The sequence below is a fragment of the Helianthus annuus genome, chromosome 16 (genome assembly GCF_002127325.2).
Source record: "Helianthus annuus cultivar XRQ/B chromosome 16, HanXRQr2.0-SUNRISE, whole genome shotgun sequence".
Taxonomy (NCBI): domain Eukaryota; kingdom Viridiplantae; phylum Streptophyta; class Magnoliopsida; order Asterales; family Asteraceae; genus Helianthus; species Helianthus annuus.
In genome coordinates, this window is record NC_035448.2 from 79,405,772 (window position 1) to 79,424,758 (window position 18,987).

Sequence of the window (18,987 nt, forward strand, 5' to 3'; positions counted from 1 at the left end):
CGATCTCTGACCCAACCATCTTCAGATTATACAGCTCGTCTTCCAGCTTGTGAATATCTTCACGCGTGCAATACTCACGCTTGATGAGTTCCTTAAAATCGTTCCATGGGGTGGCGTTAGCAGCTGCCAACCCAAGAATCTGGACTTGGGCATTCCACCAAGTCAGCGCGATTCCTTCCAAGGTACCGGTGGCAAACTTGACCTTGCGAGCCTCAGGGCACTCGCACATTTCGAATACCGATTCTAGCTTTTCAAACCAATGGAGGAGTCCCACTGCCCCCTCGGTGCCGCTGAAGGAATTTGGACGACAGTCCATGAAGTTCTTGAAAGTGCAGACAGGCTGCTGCGCGTGTTGACCTATTGTGTATGAATAGGACGAAGTTAAATACGAGAGTTGATGTAGGATCTAAAGATCCTAGCGTGTGCCTATACTGCAGGATATACTACCTGCTTGAGCTGCTGCAACTGCCGCAGCAACTTGAGCTTGAACGAGAGCCTCTAGCTGGGCTTGTGTCATGTTGATTCTTCCAGACATGATCTTCATTGTAACAAGTAGCATAGGTAAGAATGGTTCACGAATAGGGCGATGACAGAAAAGTGTAGGCATATAGGTGTTCTCATGCTATAGTGTCATGTGTATCTAAGCGTAATGCGAGCAAAGTTCTAAACAGTTCTAGCAAACAGGCAATAAACATAAACCTTATTACCTAGGATGTCGAGTCTTGCACGTGGAGCGAAGCGTCGTTGTGGATCGTTGAGAGCACTGTTCTGGTTATAGTCCGGTTTTAATAAAAACGTTTTCCCATATTAAAACCAAGTTCTCTATAACCAATGGCTCTGATACCAATCTGTCACACCCCCAAAATCCACCCGCGGAGTACCACCGCTTTGGGAGCGTGACATGACCAGGATCAAGCCATCAATCATATCAAACATAGCATTTAATAATAATAGTAGATACGACTGATGTCCAAAACCAAACGTTGTATGTGTAGCGGAAGCATTAAATGTAAAACCCAAAACATAAGTATCAATATGTGAATATAAAAGCGTTTAATAAGCATTCACGTTTCCTTGTCCACAACGACCCGCTTCTCCTCTGGTGCAAGCTCCATGATTACCTAAGGTCCTGCAACGCATGCAGCAGATAATCAACAAACTAGTTGAGCGAGTTCACAGAAAGTAAGTTCATAAACATAGTGCATAAGTATAGCTAGTGGGGGCTTCCCATACTAGTGTGTACTACAGGTGGGGGCTTCCCAAACCTTGTGTTCATAATACTGGTGGGGGCTTCCCCATGTTTATCCTAGCTAATGAGGGCTTCTCATTAACGGTACTTACTAGACTAACTTCCGACCATGTGTTCTTCTTTACTGAGAACAGGAAAACGTACAGGGTCACGTAGGCTTTACGTGACGTGCCCTTCCCCGAGGACAGTGGTACGCGTGGGGGCTACGTAGGCTTTACGCAGCGTGGCCTTCCGACCTGGAAGCCAGTAGATGGTATTGGGTTACGTAGGCTTTACGTAACGTGTCCTCCCGACCCGGGAGACAAATGGCAATTGTACTGGGTTACGTAGGCTTTACGTAACGTGTCCTGACTAACCTGAGGACGATGGTCTATAGTCTAGAGAATGCGTAAGTACGAGTAACTCTTTTAATATTAACATATCCAACCCAATTCCCAACCCGGGAATCCCATGCCTTGGCTGTGTGAACTCACCTTGGTTTGCTCGGCAGATACACAAATAAAAGACTCTTGAACTAACAGTGGTCAACCACGTCCTAACAGGGTTACCACACAAGTCAGGTTCGTATAAAACACGTAGGTTACTAACACGTATTGATCATGGCAACGAACACGTATTTCAATAGCAGCCCAAAGCAAACAGTTAAACAAATAGCCAAGTGTCTGGCCCAATCAGTTGGGCCTGTAATAGTAAAAGTCCAATAGCAAACAGTCCATAAATCAAATCATTGGGCCCGTGACAGTGAAGGCCCAAACAGTGTGCGTGTAAATGGTGGTCTCGAGTCGCAACCGGCGATCTCGAGTCGCAACCGAGGATTACGAGTCATATCAGGAGATTACGAGTCGCAACAGTAGGTTGCGAGTCGCAATAGTTGGTCTCGGTTCATCATGGTCCGGTTACGAGTCGCAACGGGACTCGCAACCGTGGTCTCGGCTTGTGCTGTTGTGGTCTCGAGTCGAGACTGTGAGGTTTCGAGTCGCAATCTGAGTCGCAACCGTGTGTGTAACTGGTTTCCATAATTCCTGCATTGACTTATCCGTGATTCTAGCAAACATCTAAGGCAGTTTCGAAATCAGATCAATCACAGAAATTTATCAACAGTTTCATATCAACAATAGATCATGTCCATAGCAATTTCATATTATTAAGAACAGTAACAATCCATTCAAACCACATGCAATCGGAATACCACACAAGCCTTATACCGAATCCTTAACTATCATGCATCCTAGCCGATTAACAACATATTCTCGGCAATTCAATCAGTAATCAGCCCATGAACATCATTAACTTATGAACCGTATCATCATACTAACATGCCACTTAAAACACATGTGCAAATAGAATCATCACAGCCGGTTACAAACATCAATACGGATCGAATAACAAATCACTCATGCAACCTATTACGTATGTAATCATGATCACCATTTACAGAAGTCGATTCACAAGAACACAATCAACATACACAAACAATTTCAAACATGACAAGTACTAACCGAATTAGAGAAGAAAAGAGGGTGATCCGAATTGTGGAGGCTCTTGCCGTCGGGTTCCAAGCAAACGAGAGAAGGGGAGGAAATCGCCTAGGGTTTGTGTGTGTGGTGTTTTGCAAAAGTAGTAAAACAAACCCCTAGTCCCGGTTTTGTGTTGCGAGTGGGGGAGTTGGGCCGAGCCCAACTCGGTTACCAAATGGAGTCCGATTTCAAAGTGTGGCCCAAAGGGCTTGTGTGACCGGTTATAATGTGCAATCGGGTTTTAGTGTGTGGTTTGGGCTCATTTAATATACAAACACATATAGCAAACACTACTCACGTAAAAACATAATCACAAGATTCACATTACATTCATTAGTCAAGTATCACGTAGACACGTAACGTTACATTAAAGTGAGTCTTAAGTTCGAGTTGTCACAATCCTCTTACACAAACTCACAAAAATATTGTCTATAAATATTTCATTATTGTATTGCATTTCTTTTCAATCAAAAATCCAAAAAGATTTTAGTGTGTTTTAGCATAAACTTTTGAAAAATCCAAAAAGATTTTTGACAACTGATGTTGAAAAGATGATTTTTAAAAATTCCAAGTGCTAAACATGGTGAACATTTTTGTAAGGGGGAGTTTGTGTGTGTTGGTCTACAAGTGGTAATCAGAAGTGTTTAAATGTTAAATCATTTTATTTTTACAAGTGGTTCATCAGAGATTAACATTGTAAAATCATTTATTTGGTTAATACCTGCAAGTGGTTTAATTCATCTGTTGATTCACTTCTACAATTGGTAAGCAGAGAACATAAATTTGTCAAATTTTAAATTTCTGAAATTTATTGTGAGGTAGAGGATGTGCAGGTAAGCCAGGTTTCGATTCCTAAAGCAGAGTGCGTGTCAAGTCACGATCCTGATCCCAGCATATTGATAGGGGGAGTCAGTAGATGAAAAGAGCCAGATTCTGATACTGGGAGATGTGTTTACGCTAGATGCTAATGGTGATGAACTTAAGGAATCATGAGATCTGATCAAGAGAGTTAGAATGGGTTAAGAGCCAGGTCGAGATCCTAGAGATGAAAAGAAGAGAGAAGATTGTGGATGCTTTACGTTGTTAGATACTTCAAAAAAGTTCGAGAGGACTGATAAAGATTGATGATTGAAGACTCGACACACTGAAGACTTCGTCAACATCCGAGGGGGAGTCTGTTGGTGCATACGTCTATCGACTTCGTCTTGTATCGAGTCTTGTTTTTGTATAGATTGATCAGGGCACGCAGTACGAGAAATATGTCAAATATTGGTTGAAAGGTAATTTCGCACGAAATTACAACTGGGTAATTCCGCACGAAATTATTTGGTGATTTCATACGAAATCTAATTTTGTGTGGAATCTGATTTCGCATGAGTTAATTCCGTGCGAAATAAGGCAGCCTATAAATAGTGGTGTCTTGATTTCATTTGTAATTTTTCCGGTTTCAGTACCGAACTGCTGCCGAAGTGTCAACTCGCTGTAAAACTTTGTCAAATCAATCAAAAGACAGTTTAAAGTGAATACCTTGCTAAATTGACTTGATACGTCTGTTTCCGCCTTTTGGATCAAGCAAAAACTCTTCTGATCGACTCGTTCGGGGTCAGAAAACGATCCTACAAGAGCACACATAACATTATCTTCGGATACCAAATTAACTATTGATAATGCATTATATTTTAGTAAATCCAGAACAAATTTACTTAGCTTTACAGATATCTAAAAAAACGGTTACCACCTAAAAACAATGTCTGAAAATAAATTGAATATATTCAAATTACTTCAAACAAAAATGGCAAAGAAACAATTGTTGAACAATTAGAAGCCTTATCCTCTGGATTATATTGTACTAATATCAATCCTATCGAATCATACATGGTGAGTAACCAAAGGCTGTTAGATAAAGACACATTCAATATATGGCATGACCGTCTAGGTCACCCTGGTAGCATAATGATGAGAAGAATAATCAAAAGTGCAACTGGGCACCCTCTCAAAAACTTAAAAGTTTTGCTACCACAAGACTTATCATGTGTAGCATGCTCTCTGGGCAAACTTATAACTCGACCCTCACAAACTAAATTGATACATGAATCCCCGTCATTTTTAGAAAGAATCCAAGGGGATATTTGTGGGCCTATTCATCCTCCGTGTGGACCATTCCGCTATTTCTTGGTCTTAATAGGCGCATTCTCAAGGTGTGAGCCTTTTAGCTACTCGAAATGTAGCATTTGCCCGACTTTTAACTCAAATCATACAAGCTTTTAATGCAGGAGAGTTCACATCTCAAGCTTTTAATGACTATTGTATGTCAATTGGGATCAATGTTGAACATTCAGTACCTCATGTTCACACACAAAATGGTTTAGCTGAATCTCTGATTAAACGATTACAAATAATCGCTAGACCACTCTTAATGAGATGTAAACTACCATCTTCTGCATGGGGTCATGCTATTTTGCATGCCGCTGCACTGAATAGATTGAGACCAACTGCTGATCACGAACACTCCCCATTGCAACTGGTCTCCGGACGAGAACCAAGTTTGTCCCACCTTAAAATTTTTGGTTGCGCGGTATACGTACCAATACCGCCACCACAACGTACTACAATGGGACCCCAAAGAAGACTGGGTATCTATATTGGTTTTAGCTCCCCGTCCATTATTAAATATTTAGAACCAATGACGGGAGACATGTTTACAGCACAATATGCTGACTGTCATTTTGATGAAACAATGTTCCAAGTCTTAAGGGGAGATAAGGACAAAGAAAGACTTGTAACACAAGAAATAACGTGGAATGCGCATCTCTATCAAATCTCGACCCCCGAAGTGGTCAATGTGAGTATGAAGTCCAAAAGATTATACATTTGCAAAGAATAGCGAATGAATTACCAGATGCATTCACAGACACGAATAGAGTGACGAACTCACATGTACCAGCATCAAATGCACCTGCTAGAATTGAAGTAATCCCAGAAGCGATTACTATACAACGAAAGCGTGGGAGACCAATCGGTTCCAAAGACAAAAACCCACAAAAACGAAAAGAGCAAAGTAACGCAGTTGGTGAAAACTCACAAAAGGTTATAAATGAAACCCCGTTAGAGGTAAATGTTCAGAAGAGACAATTATCAAATCAGTTTTACAATGAGAAAAAAGATTTTGATGTCGAGAAAACATTCAACGGGAATGTTAAAAAGATTTTTTGGGAAAATGTTAAGTGGGAAAGCGAAGGGGGTTAAAGACTTTTACGCAACTAAAAAGGCAACATAAAACCCGACTACGCAAGAACTGAAAGCCATCAAGTCTGAGAAGACTTGTGTGACAACTCGAATTTCCAAGATTTCTATTTCGCATTTATTGCACGTTCATGTATTGTTTTGTTGGTTATTTGCACAACTGATTGCTACGGAATTGTATACGTTTTGGATTCAATGAAGTGTATTGTGTGTTTGTTCATGGTTATGTGTTAATTGTGATAGACTTGTCAAATATGTGAACTTGGTGGTGAAACTGTGAAATTGATGTGAGATGGTGTGCTTGTGTAACATATAGTAATTCAGGGTGTGTAGAGTAATTAGTGAAAATTAAACTATACTTAATCCTAATCCCTTGTTCACTAATCATTTTTCACAAAACCAAAGCACGTACTGTATTCTCTAATCCCCTAGCAATCATTATCACCATCATCATTGGCAAGCTATTTCCACATTTTCTCTAGAATCAACACAAGGTAATTGTTTATTGATTTCTTGATTATTATCAATTCTTGATTCTTGATTATGAATTCTTGAAAACCCTAGCTTTCATATGGTACTTCTGTGGTTGTTGATTGAGTTCTGATGATTTAGAAATGATGTAGTTTAGTGTATGATCATTTGCCTGATGGTAAGACACAAGACATGTTAGAATGATTGACTGTTAATTGAATTCTGCTCTGCTATATGTGTGATTTAGGGTTTCCAGATCGTGAAAACAAAGAAACGTAACTGTCAGTGCATATGAATATATGAATAATGTTTATGATAAGTCTGAGTTTTGTGGAATGCAAGAGGATCCGAGTTTTATAAGATAAAAAGGGTCCGAGTTCTTTGTTTGTTGTGTTATCTGTAACATTTGTGCTTGTAATCATTGTGAACAGTTCAATTATCAATAAAACAATGTTATTTTATCCCTATGTTTGTTTGGTTGTGTTTTACATTTTTCATGTTTTGACTTTTGCTCAATTTCAAACTCTACATCGCTTTCTAGAGAATTATACGCTAACTGGTGCTAAAACGTACTCAGTTTAATGTGACAAATACTCCGGATAATCAACATATACTCAACATACCTTAAATAACCTTTACATAACTTAGAAATAAGTTTTGAAGGCTTTGGTATAGCAAAAACAAATTAATTCGCTTACAGGGACTAAACTTGACAAACTGCGAAAGTATGCCAATTTAAACTGTAACGAACATTCCGGAACATGTCCATAAGTTAAACATACCATAAATATCCTTTACATAGCTTAGAAATAGGCTTTGAGGGGTTTGGTATGCTAAAACAAACTTTTGGATCATTCAGGGGCTAAAAGTGTCAAAAAGTGCACAAGTTTGCACTTTCGCGCATAACTTACGTTCTGAATACATCCGGACATCCAAAAATTTATGTAAGCATCCTTATATTATGCCCAAGTGTATGGCATGAGAAAAGTCCGTTCGTCGCGCAATTTGGATCATCTTTCGCGCTTATGCGCATTCCGTCGTAATTAACCGAACATCGCAACCGTACGGCCAAACGAACCGACATCCGACATATTTTTGAGCACATTTTCAGTTCCCTATACTTTAACATCATTTTAGAGCTTTGAAATGAGGTTAACGGGGCTTAAACGTGCAAAAAACGCATAAAATACCAAGTTTTGGTGCTGCAGGGACTAAAATGGTAAATCTGCCAAACTAGGGGCTTACGGACCGTAAGCCAAAGCCCATACGGTCCGTAAGGGGTCCCCAGTACAGCAGAACCCACATTTAATGTTGATTGGCTCTTCAGATCGCGAAAGGCCCGATTGCCTTTTCACCCAATGAAAGGCCAAGGGCCATATTCAGTGAATCTAGCATTGTAACACATGTACGCACAGGATCATGGCACGATATTCGATAAAACGATCCTAACGGTTCCACTTTTCCTATAAATACCCCCCCCCCTTTTGTGTAAAAATCACAAGAATCAGATCTAAAAAGCTCTAAGTTGAAGTATTGCTTCATACCTGAGTTTCTCTGATCTCGATTAGCATTCGGGGACTCTCCGTAAGTATTCTTTCATTGTTTTATCGCTTTTCAAGTCCGAAAGTCGACGTTTTGTTGATTTTCTGCATTGACCAGCTTATGGTCGATGCGAAGTTCGTTGGAACTTCATAACGTGGGCGTGATCACGATGGTTATGGTCCATAGTGACCATACCTACTGATTACCCCGTTATCTAGGCTCAGTGACGAGTCGTAGTTTCGGCCAAAATGCGCATTCTTGCGTGTTTTGTAACCAAACTACTCGTGAGCATCAAAGCCGTTTGTTTTGATGCCAAACCTGTTTTCTAAACTTAGTTAAGCATGTTCTAACATGCTTAGCTCGTCACTTTTAGTATAGTGCTTATATAGGGTCGTAAGGTAAGCGATCTGAACCATCGCTTATACTTTCGAACCCGACCTATTTGGTCGATCATTAGGATCTGACCAAACACCTTAGGTGACCATAGCTATAACCTTCCGAGGTTATACCTTGTGGTCATGATGTTAGGCGTTCCATACGCGTTCTACGCGAACGACGCGTTAGGGTAGCATAAGCTATCTAAACGGGTCGTGATGGGTCGCAAGCACTTAGGTTAGGTTTCATTTTAGTATGTAGGCTTTGTTAAACCATATTACACGAGTCCCCATACTCGTTTGGTTTACGAACCCGCATACTATCCGATCCTCCCGATTTGGTCCGGTATATTAACATAGCTACCTATTAGGTGCCGTTTGATATCCCGTGATCTTTAGCATTATCTGGTTATATTACAAGGAAGTCAAAGCAATCTCAGGTGAGTACATAGAACCCCATCTTTTACTGTTTTCCAAACTGTTTTGGGGTGAAACACATGTGCCTATCTGTTACTTTCATGCTTTCCATGTTTTCACATCATATGCCTGCTATGTTGTTAGTACATTATAGTACACGATTTCATTACATTTCATGCTACGTATGCCCATTGTGTGCGTACTTAGTACATTTGATTTACATAACATTTCTGTTGCATATGTTTACTCAGCATATGGACACATTGATTTACATGAACATTTCTGCTGCATATGTTTACTCAGCATATGGGCACATTGATTTACATGAACATTTCTGCTTCGTATGTTTACTTAGCATACTTAGTACAATTGCTTACATCACATGCCTTCATTTTGTTATGACATTTGGTTTGTTTAACATGGGACAATACATTCATTAACATTAGCTACGCCGTTCGTTAGTAGGTAGTGGTACCATAGGAATTGACAACTCCCATTTCTGAAATCCTGGGTTTGATAGGATTGGAAGGAATGACCGAATTCGATATACATAACTTAGATAAACCTTTAATTTGTTTAAGGGTTTATCGCCGCAGTCTCAAGGCTTGGATGTATGCATAGTTTACAATACCGCATAAATGTTAATATCAATAGAGCATGCATTTTTCCACAGAACATAACGTTGATTTAAACCACGTTTTACTTCAACGACTTGTTTTGTGCATTTTACATATGGTTTAAGTTGATACATTTCGCTTACCATACATGATACATTTTGGGATACACATTACATGATTTACATTGAACATAAACACGTTGACATTGACATACACATTTGGTGGTTTACATTGAACATAAACATTTGACATGGTTTACACAATAACACTTGACATTTGGTTTATACATGAACAATTTACATGGTGGATTGGTTTGGGTAAATGGTTTGAGTAACGTGGAGTATGTAATATGATTCAAACATGGTGGATATGCCGCTGGTACTTCCTATATATAAATGTTTGTATAATATTACATATCTTAGCATTATCTAAATCATTTCAGTTCAGACATATAACATTTTAGACAAATAACATATTTTTCATAAAACATTGTCTTACAAAACAACTTATTATATTCAACTCATTTTACTTGGTTACTCGTTTAACCTTGCACTTATCTATACATATCATCTGATGTTTTCGTTTTCCAAATGGTTTACAAAGCAAGACAAAGTACAAGGTTCATGACTGACTGTTATTAAACATTTCTTTAACCTCAAGTCATGAATCCCATTTTCACAAAACCTATGTATCTCACAGGCATTTTTATGCTGACGTACCTACTTTCACATGTGTTTTCAGGAGCTATTCCATAGGATGATGATCATTCACATGTGTTTTCAGGAGCTATTCCATAGGATGATGATCATGACACTAGGGCGGACCTGTGCCTTAGAGACTAAAACTGAAGATAGACTTAGTTAACTATGTTATAAACTCTTTGTTTCCGGTTTAAGACAATGTACTACCCTTGTTTAATAAATAAAATGTAACTTTAATTACCATGGTTGTATAACAATTAATTCTGTCCACAACACTCCCCGGCGTTTCCGCCGCGGTTGCATGTTATACGCGGCCGGGGTGTGACAGAAGAGTTGGTATCAGAGCCATTGGTTATAGGGAATTAGGTTATTAGTAATGCTTTGACCTAGACTATAACTTTCTAGGACCCTAACACAAGTTTTCTTGTGTTTAGAGTTTAAAACATGCACATCACCTATCCTTAGGTGATAACCACAACGGGAACTTCGGTTCCGAATCCGCTTTGAAAATTAATCATCTGTTCTAGGATGATTGATTACTAGGTTTTGAACCCTCTGTTATAAGGTTTTGAACCCTCTGTTATATGGTTTTGAACCCTTTGGATTCTCAAAAATCTCGTCAAAGTTTTGGGTTAATAGTGTGAACACGTGCGGACTGGAAGAGTGAATGCCTGTGCCCTGGGTTTTCTGTCTAAGGCTAGAGTGTTCGTACAAATCCACATAATCGGACCAGTCACTCTTACCTGGGAGCTCTTGGGGTGAGTGTTCACTTATAGGCGAGCATGTCTTCGCGATACACTAATCCTGACCCATTTACTTTGACTAGACATTGCGTGTCGCTTGTTTACTTTGCGATAACCGCCATCTTTGCTTTTGTTGATTTTGCTTCATCTCATTCTCTTCATCCAATCATCTCACTCATTTCATTTCATGTTTTTCTCTTCTAGAATGCCTCCTCGACGCGACAACCAAATAGCTACTGCCGAGCTGGCGGAGATTATTGCGCAGCAGATGGCTGCTCAATTCCCAAATCTCTTCGCTCAATGGAACCAGGCCAACAACAACAACAATGGTATATGCAAATACAAGGATTTTAACTCGGCTAAGCCACTCAAGTTTAGTGGTTCTGAGGGAGCAACTGGGCTTCTTCAGTGGTTCGAGAGCATCGAGAACACTTTTCGCCACGTGCAGTGTCCGGATAATCGCAAGGTCGAGTTTTCTTCAAGCGTGTTTCAGAAGAGGGCTCTTACATGGTGGAATGGGGTTATGAGAGATCAAGGTGCAGAAGTTGCTCTAGCTCAGACATGGGCTGAACTGAGAGCTCTTATGATGAGGGAGTTTTGTCCTCGTCATGAACAACGAGCGTTGGAGAAAGAATTTGATGTTTTGAAGCAAGATAGTGGCGAGCACAGGGCTTATACGGATAGGTTTGAGGAGTTGAGTCTGCTTTGCCCGACTATGGTTACCCCACTCGATAAGGCCATCGAAAGGTACATCGACGGCCTACCTGACTCAGTACAAGACATCCTTACTGGTAGCAACCCTACCACACTCCGTCAGGCAATCGAGTTATCAACGACACTGGCTGAGTCGCAGATTCGGAAGAATAAGCTACACAGGAAGGGTGACAAGGGCAAGAAGCAGTCGGCTGACAAGGAAGATAGCAAGAAAGGTCAAAACAAGAAGGGAAAGGATTTTGGTTCCTCAAGGGGGTCAAGGAAGCGTAAGGCTTCCCAAAACTATGCTGTCACTGCCCAAGCTAACCAGGCAGCTCCCAACCAGCCTCTAGCAAAGAAGCCCTATTCAGGAAGTGCACCTTTGTGCAATCAATGCAACAGTCACCATCAGCCTCAATATCAGTGCCGTTTCTGTACCAATTGTGGGAAGTCAGGTCACCTTGCCGATGTTTGTCGGTTTGCTCAGAATCGCGCAGTTCAGAACCCTGCTCAACAAGTTGCTCAGCAACAGGGTCAGGCTGCACGACCAAACTACCCACCAGGTGCTTGTTATAACTGTGGGGATCTGACCCAGGCTAGCCAACCAGAACCAGAATGCAAACCAAAATCAGGCCCAGGCTCGAGGTCGAGTCTTCAACATGAATGCACAAGAAGCACAAGCAGACAACGAAGTGGTGAACGGTACGTTCTTTATTAATAATAAGCCAGCATCTGTTCTTTTTGATTCGGGTGCCGACAAGAGTTTTGTGTCATTGTCTTTTGAGACAATGCTTCGTGTGTCTAGAACAAAACTAAGTAAACCTTTGACAGTAGAGGTTGCCAGTGGTGAACCCATTGTTCTTAATTCTGTTCTACGCAACTGCCAGTTGAACCTTAACGATCATATTTTTCCTATTGACCTCACGCCAATGCAACTTGGAAGTTTCGACGTTATAGTGGGTATGGATTGGTTATCTAAGCATCGCGCAGAGATAGTTTGTTCTGAGAAGATTGTTCGTGTACCGCTGTCGACAGGCGAGATCCTACAGGTTCGTGGTGAGAAGCCTGCCGGTGGTCTCAAACTCATGTCTTGTTTTAAAGCTCGGAAATATCTGCGAAAGCACTATGTGGCTTTCTTAGCACATGTTACAGCAGATAAAGGCAAGGGTAAGTCTATTTCAGATATTCCTGTCGTTCGGGATTATTCTGAAGTTTTCCCTGAAGAGTTACCTGGTCTACCTCCAGCACGCCAAGTCGAGTTCCGTATTGATCTCGTACCTGGTGCAAATCCCATTGCCAGAGCTCCATATCGTCTTGCACCGTCCGAGATGCAAGAGTTGTCTAAGCAGCTTCAGGAGCTCTCCGACAAAGGTTTTATCCGTCCTAGCTTTTCACCTTGGGGTGCTCCCGTTCTTTTTGTAAAGAAGAAGGATGGATCTTTCAGGATGTGTATCGATTATCGTGAGCTTAACAAACTCACCATCAAAAATCGATATCCCCTACCTCGCATTGATGATCTCTTTGATCAATTGCAAGGCGCTTCTTACTTTTCAAAGATTGATCTGCGATCTGGATATCATCAACTCCGTGTGCATGAAGAAGATATTCCCAAGACGGCGTTCCGTACTCGCTATGGACATTATGAGTTCACAGTCATGCCGTTCGGTTTGACTAATGCTCCTGCTGTTTTCATGGACTTGATGAATAGGGTCTGCAAACCTTATTTGGATAAGTTCATCATCGTTTTCATTGATGACATTTTGATATATTCCAAGACGCAAGCTGATCATGAACAACATCTTCGTCTTACGTTAGAACTCCTAAAGAAAGAGCAACTTTTCGCCAAATTCTCCAAGTGTGAATTCTGGCTTAAAGAGGTTCAATTCTTGGGACATATTGTCAACGAACAAGGTATTCATGTAGATCCCTCCAAGATCAGTGCGATCAAGGATTGGGATACACCTACTACTCCTACTGAAGTTCGTTCTTTTCTTGGTCTAGCGGGTTATTACCGCCGCTTCATTGAGAACTTCTCAAAGATTGCAGTTCCTCTAACTGCTCTAACTCAGAAGAACAAGCCATTTGATTGGGGAGTCAAACAAGAGGAAGCATTTCTGACTTTGAAACAAAAGCTTTGCGACGCGCCTGTCCTAACATTGCCTGAGGGCACTGATGATTTCGTCGTTTATTGCGACGCATCTAAAGTAGGTCTTGGCTGCGTCCTGATGCAAAGAAACAAGGTCATAGCATACGCATCAAGGCAGTTGAAGATACATGAGAAGAACTACACCACTCATGATCTTGAGTTGGGAGCAGTTGTCTTCGCTCTCAAGATTTGGAGATACTATTTGTACGGTACAAAATGTGTGGTTTTCACTGACCACAAGAGTCTTCAACATATCTTCAATCAAAAGGAACTCAACATGAGGCAAAGACGTTGGGTTGAACTCCTAAACGACTACGAATGCGAGATTCGCTACCATCCTGGTAAGGCGAATGTCGTAGCCGATGCATTGAGTCGTAAGGAACGAACTAAGCTTCATTGTGTTCGTATCCAATCTGTTATTCAAGCTCAAACCGATATCCAAGCCCGTATTTGTCAGGCTCAACAAGCTTGTGTTTCACAAGGCTTGATGGATAAGGAATTTCCTTATCACATAACACCTGCTCTTGAACTGAAGGACAATGGATCGTATTACTTCATGGACCGTTTGTGGGTCCCGAGCCAAGATAATCTTCGTACCTTGCTTATGGATGAAGCCCATAAGTCTCGTTATTCTATTCATCCTGGCTCAGATAAGATGTATAAGGATCTTCGTATACAGTATTGGTGGCCTGGTATGAAGAAAGACATTGCCTTATACGTATTAAAATGCTTTACTTGTCTTAAGGTTAAGGCTGAACATCAGCGTCCTTCTGGATTATTGGAGCAACCAGAGATCCCAGTTTGGAAATGGGAAAACATTACTATGGATCTCATTACTAAACTCCCGCGCACAAAGAAAGGTCACGATGCCATCTGGGTAGTCGTTGATCGTCTTACAAAGTCAGCGCATTTCTTGCCAATCCGTGAGGATTTTTCGGCTGACAAACTTGCTCAAATCTACGTGGATGAAATTGTAGCACGACATGGTGTTCCTTTGAACATCATTTCTGACAGAGATGCTCGTTTCACTTCTCATTTTTGGAGAACCATGCAATCTGCTATGGGGTCTCAACTCAATTTGAGCACAGCTTATCATCCGCAAACGGATGGTCAATCTGAAAGAACAATCCAGACACTGGAGGATATGCTTAGAGCTTGTGTGATCGATTTTGGTGGTAGTTGGGATTCACATCTTCCATTGATTGAATTCTCCTACAACAACAGTTATCACTCCAGCATTAACATGGCTCCTTTCGAGGCTCTCTATGGTCGAAAATGTCGTTCACCGGTCTGCTGGAATGAGATTACCGAGGCTCAGCTTACTGGACCTGCCCTCATTTTAGAGACAACAGATAAGGTTAAGAAAGTTCGTGATAACCTTCAGATAGCTAGAAGCCGTCAAAAGAGTTACGCGGACCTAAAACGCAAACCCTTGGATTTTCAAGTCGGTGATCGTGTATTACTTAAGGTCTCACCTTGGAAAGGTGTGATCAGATTTGGAAAGAAAGGAAAACTTGCACCTAGATACGTTAGACCATTCAAGATCGTCGAAAGAATCGGTAAGGTAGCCTACAGACTTGAGTTACCTCCTGAACTTGGAAATGTTCATCCAACCTTTCACGTGTCCAATCTCAAGAGGTGTTTAGCTGATGAGAACCTCCACATACCGCTTGACGAAATTCGTGTTGATAAAACACTAAAATTTGTTGAGAAACCGATGGAAATGATGGAACGTGAAGTCAAGTGACTTAAACGCAAGCGCATTCCTTTGGTCAAGGTTCGTTGGGAATCTAAACGTGGACCCGAGTTTACTTGGGAACGTGAAGATCAAATGAAGGCAAAATATCCGCATCTTTTTCCACGAGTTTCCTCTAAATAAATTTCGGGACGAAATTTCCACAAGTAGGGGAGACTGTAACGTTTGTGATTGTAATCATTGTGAACAGTTCAATTATCAATAAAATAATGTTATTTTATCCCAATGTTTGTTTGGTTGTGTTTTACATTTTTCATGTTTTGACTTTTGCTCAATTTCAAACTCTACATCCCTTTCTGGAGAATTATACGCTAACTGGTGCTAAAACGTACTCAGTTTAACGCAACAAATACTCCGGAACATCAACATATACTCAACATACCTTAAATAACCTTTACATAACTTAGAAATAAGTTTTGAAGGCTTTGGTATAGCAAAAACAAATTAATTCGCTTACAGGGACTAAACTTGACAAACTGCGAAAGTATGCCAATTTGAACTGTAACAAACATTCCGGAACATGTCCATAAGTTAAACATACCATAAATATCCTTTACATAGCTTAGAAATAGGCTTTGAGGGGTTTGGTATGCTAAAACAAACTTTTGGATCATTCAGGGGCTAAAAGTGTCAAAAAGTGCACAAGTTTGCACTTTCGCACATAACTTACGTTCTGTCGTTCGGGATTATTCTGAAGTTTTCCCTGAAGAGTTACCTGGTCTACCCCCAGCACGCCAAGTCGAGTTCCGTATTGATCTCGTACCTGGTGCAAATCCCATTGCCAGAGCTCCATACCGTCTTGCACCGTCAGAGATGCAAGAATTATCTAAACAGCTGCAGGAACTCTCCGACAAAGGTTTTATCCGTCCTAGCTTTTCACCCTGGGGTGCTCCCGTTCTCTTTGTAAAGAAGAAGAATGGATCTTTTAGGATGTGTATCGATTATCGTGAGCTTAACAAGCTTACCATCAAAAATCGATATCCCCTACCTCGCATTGATGATCTCTTTGATCAATTGCAAGGCGCTTCTTATTTTTCAAAGATCGATCTACGATCTGGATATCATCAGCTTCGTGTACATGAAGAAGATATTCCAAAGACAACGTTCCGTACTCGTTATGGACATTACGAGTTCACAGTCATGCCATTCAGTTTGACTAATGCTCCTGCTGTTTTCATGGACTTAATGAATAGGGTCTGCAAGCCTTATTTAGATAAGTTCATCATCGTTTTCATTGACGACATTTTGATATATTCTAAGACGCGAGCTGATCATGAGCAACATCTCCGTCTTACTTTGGAACTCCTAAAGAAAGAACAACTTTTCGCCAAATTCTCCAAGTGTGAATTCTGGCTTAAAGAGGTTCAATTCTTAGGACATATTGTCAACGAACAAGGTATTCATGTAGATCCCTCCAAGATCAGTGCGATTAGGGATTGGGATACACCTACTACTCCTACTGAAGTTCGTTCTTTTCTTGGTCTAGCGGGTAATTACCGCCGCTTCATAGAAAATTTCTCAAAGATTGCAGTTCCTCTAACTGCTCTAACTCAGAAGAACAAGCCATTTGATTGGGGAGTCAAACAAGAGGAAGCGTTTCAGACTTTGAAACAAAAGCTTTGCGACGCGCCTATCCTAACATTGCCTGAGGGCAACGATGATTTCGTCGTTTATTGCGACGCATCTAAATTAGGACTTGGCTGCGTCCTGATGCAAAGAAACAAAGTCATAGCATACGCATCAAGACAGTTGAAGATACATGAGAGGAACTACACCACTCATGATCTTGAGTTGGGTGCAGTTGTCTTCGCTCTTAAGATTTGGAGACACTACTTGTACGGCACAAAATGTGTGGTTTTCACTGACCACAAGAGTCTTCAACACATCTTCAACCAGAAAGAACTCAACATGAGGCAAAGACGTTGGGTTGAACTCCTAAACGACTACGACTGCGAGATTCGCTACCATCCTGGTAAGGCGAATGTCGTAGCCGATGCATTGAGTCGCAAGGAACGTACTAAACTTCATTGTGTTCGTGTCCAATCTGTTATTCAAACTAATATCCAAGCCCGTATTTCTCAGGCTCAACAAGCTTGTGTTTCACAAGGTTTGATGGATAAGGAATTTCCTTATCACATAACTCCTGCTCTAGAGCTGAAGGACAATGGATCATATTACTTCATGGACCGTTTGTGGGTCCCAAGCCAAGATAATCTTCGTACCTTGCTTATGGATGAAGCCCATAAGTCTCGTTATTCTATTCATCCTGGCTCAGATAAGATGTATAGGGATCTTCGTATTCAGTATTGGTGGCCTGGTATGAAGAAAGACATTGCCTTATACGTATCCAAATGCCTTACTTGTCTTAAGGTTAAGGCTGAACATCAGCGTCCTTCCGGATTATTGGAGCAACCAGAGATCCCAGTTTGGAAATGGGAAAACATTACTATGGATCTCATTACCAAACTCCCGCGCACAAAGAAAGGTCACGATGCCATCTGGGTAATCGTTGATCGTCTTACCAAATCAGGGCATTTCTTGCCAATCCGTGAGGATTTTTCGGCTGACAAACTTGCTCAAATCTACGTGGATGAAATTGTAGCTAGACATGGTGTTCCTTTGAGCATCATTTCTGACAGAGATGCTCGTTTCACTTCTCACTTTTGGAGAACCATGCAATCTGCTCTGGGGTCCCAACTTAATCTGAGCACAGCTTATCATCCGCAAACGGATGGTCAATCTGAAAGAACAATCCAGACACTGGAGGATATGCTTAGAGCTTGTGTGATCGACTTTGGTGGTAGTTGGTATTCACATCTTCCGTTGATTGAATTCTCCTACAACAACAGTTATCACTCCAGCATCAACATGGCTCCTTTCGAGGCTCTCTATGGTCGAAAATGCCGTTCACCAGTCTGCTGGAATGAGATCGGTGAGGCTCAGCTTACTGGACCTGCCATCATTCTAGAGACAACAGAAAAGGTAAAGAAAGTACGTGATAACCTTCAGACAGCTAGAAGCCGTCAGAAGAATTACGCGGACCTAAAACGCAAACCCTTGGATTTTCAAGTCGGTGATCGTGTATTACTTAAGGTCTCACCTTGGAAAGGTGTGATCAGATTTGGAAAGAAAGGAAAACTTGCACCTAGATATGTTGGACCATTCAAGATCGTCGAAAGAATCGGTAAGGTAGCCTACAGACTTGAGTTACCTCCTGAACTTGGAAATGTTCATCCAACCTTTCACGTGTCCAATCTCAAGAGGTGTTTAGCTGATGAAAACCTCCACATACCGCTTGACGAAATTCGTGTTGATAAAACACTGAAGTTTGTTGAGAAACCGGTAGAAATCATGGAACGTGAAGTCAAGTGGCTTAAACGCAATCGCATTCCTTTGGTCAAGGTTCGTTGGGAATCTAAGCGTGGACCCGAGTTTACTTGGGAACGTGAAGATCAAATGAAGGCAAAATATCCTCATCTTTTTCAATCAGTTTCCTCTAAATAAATTTCGGGACGAAA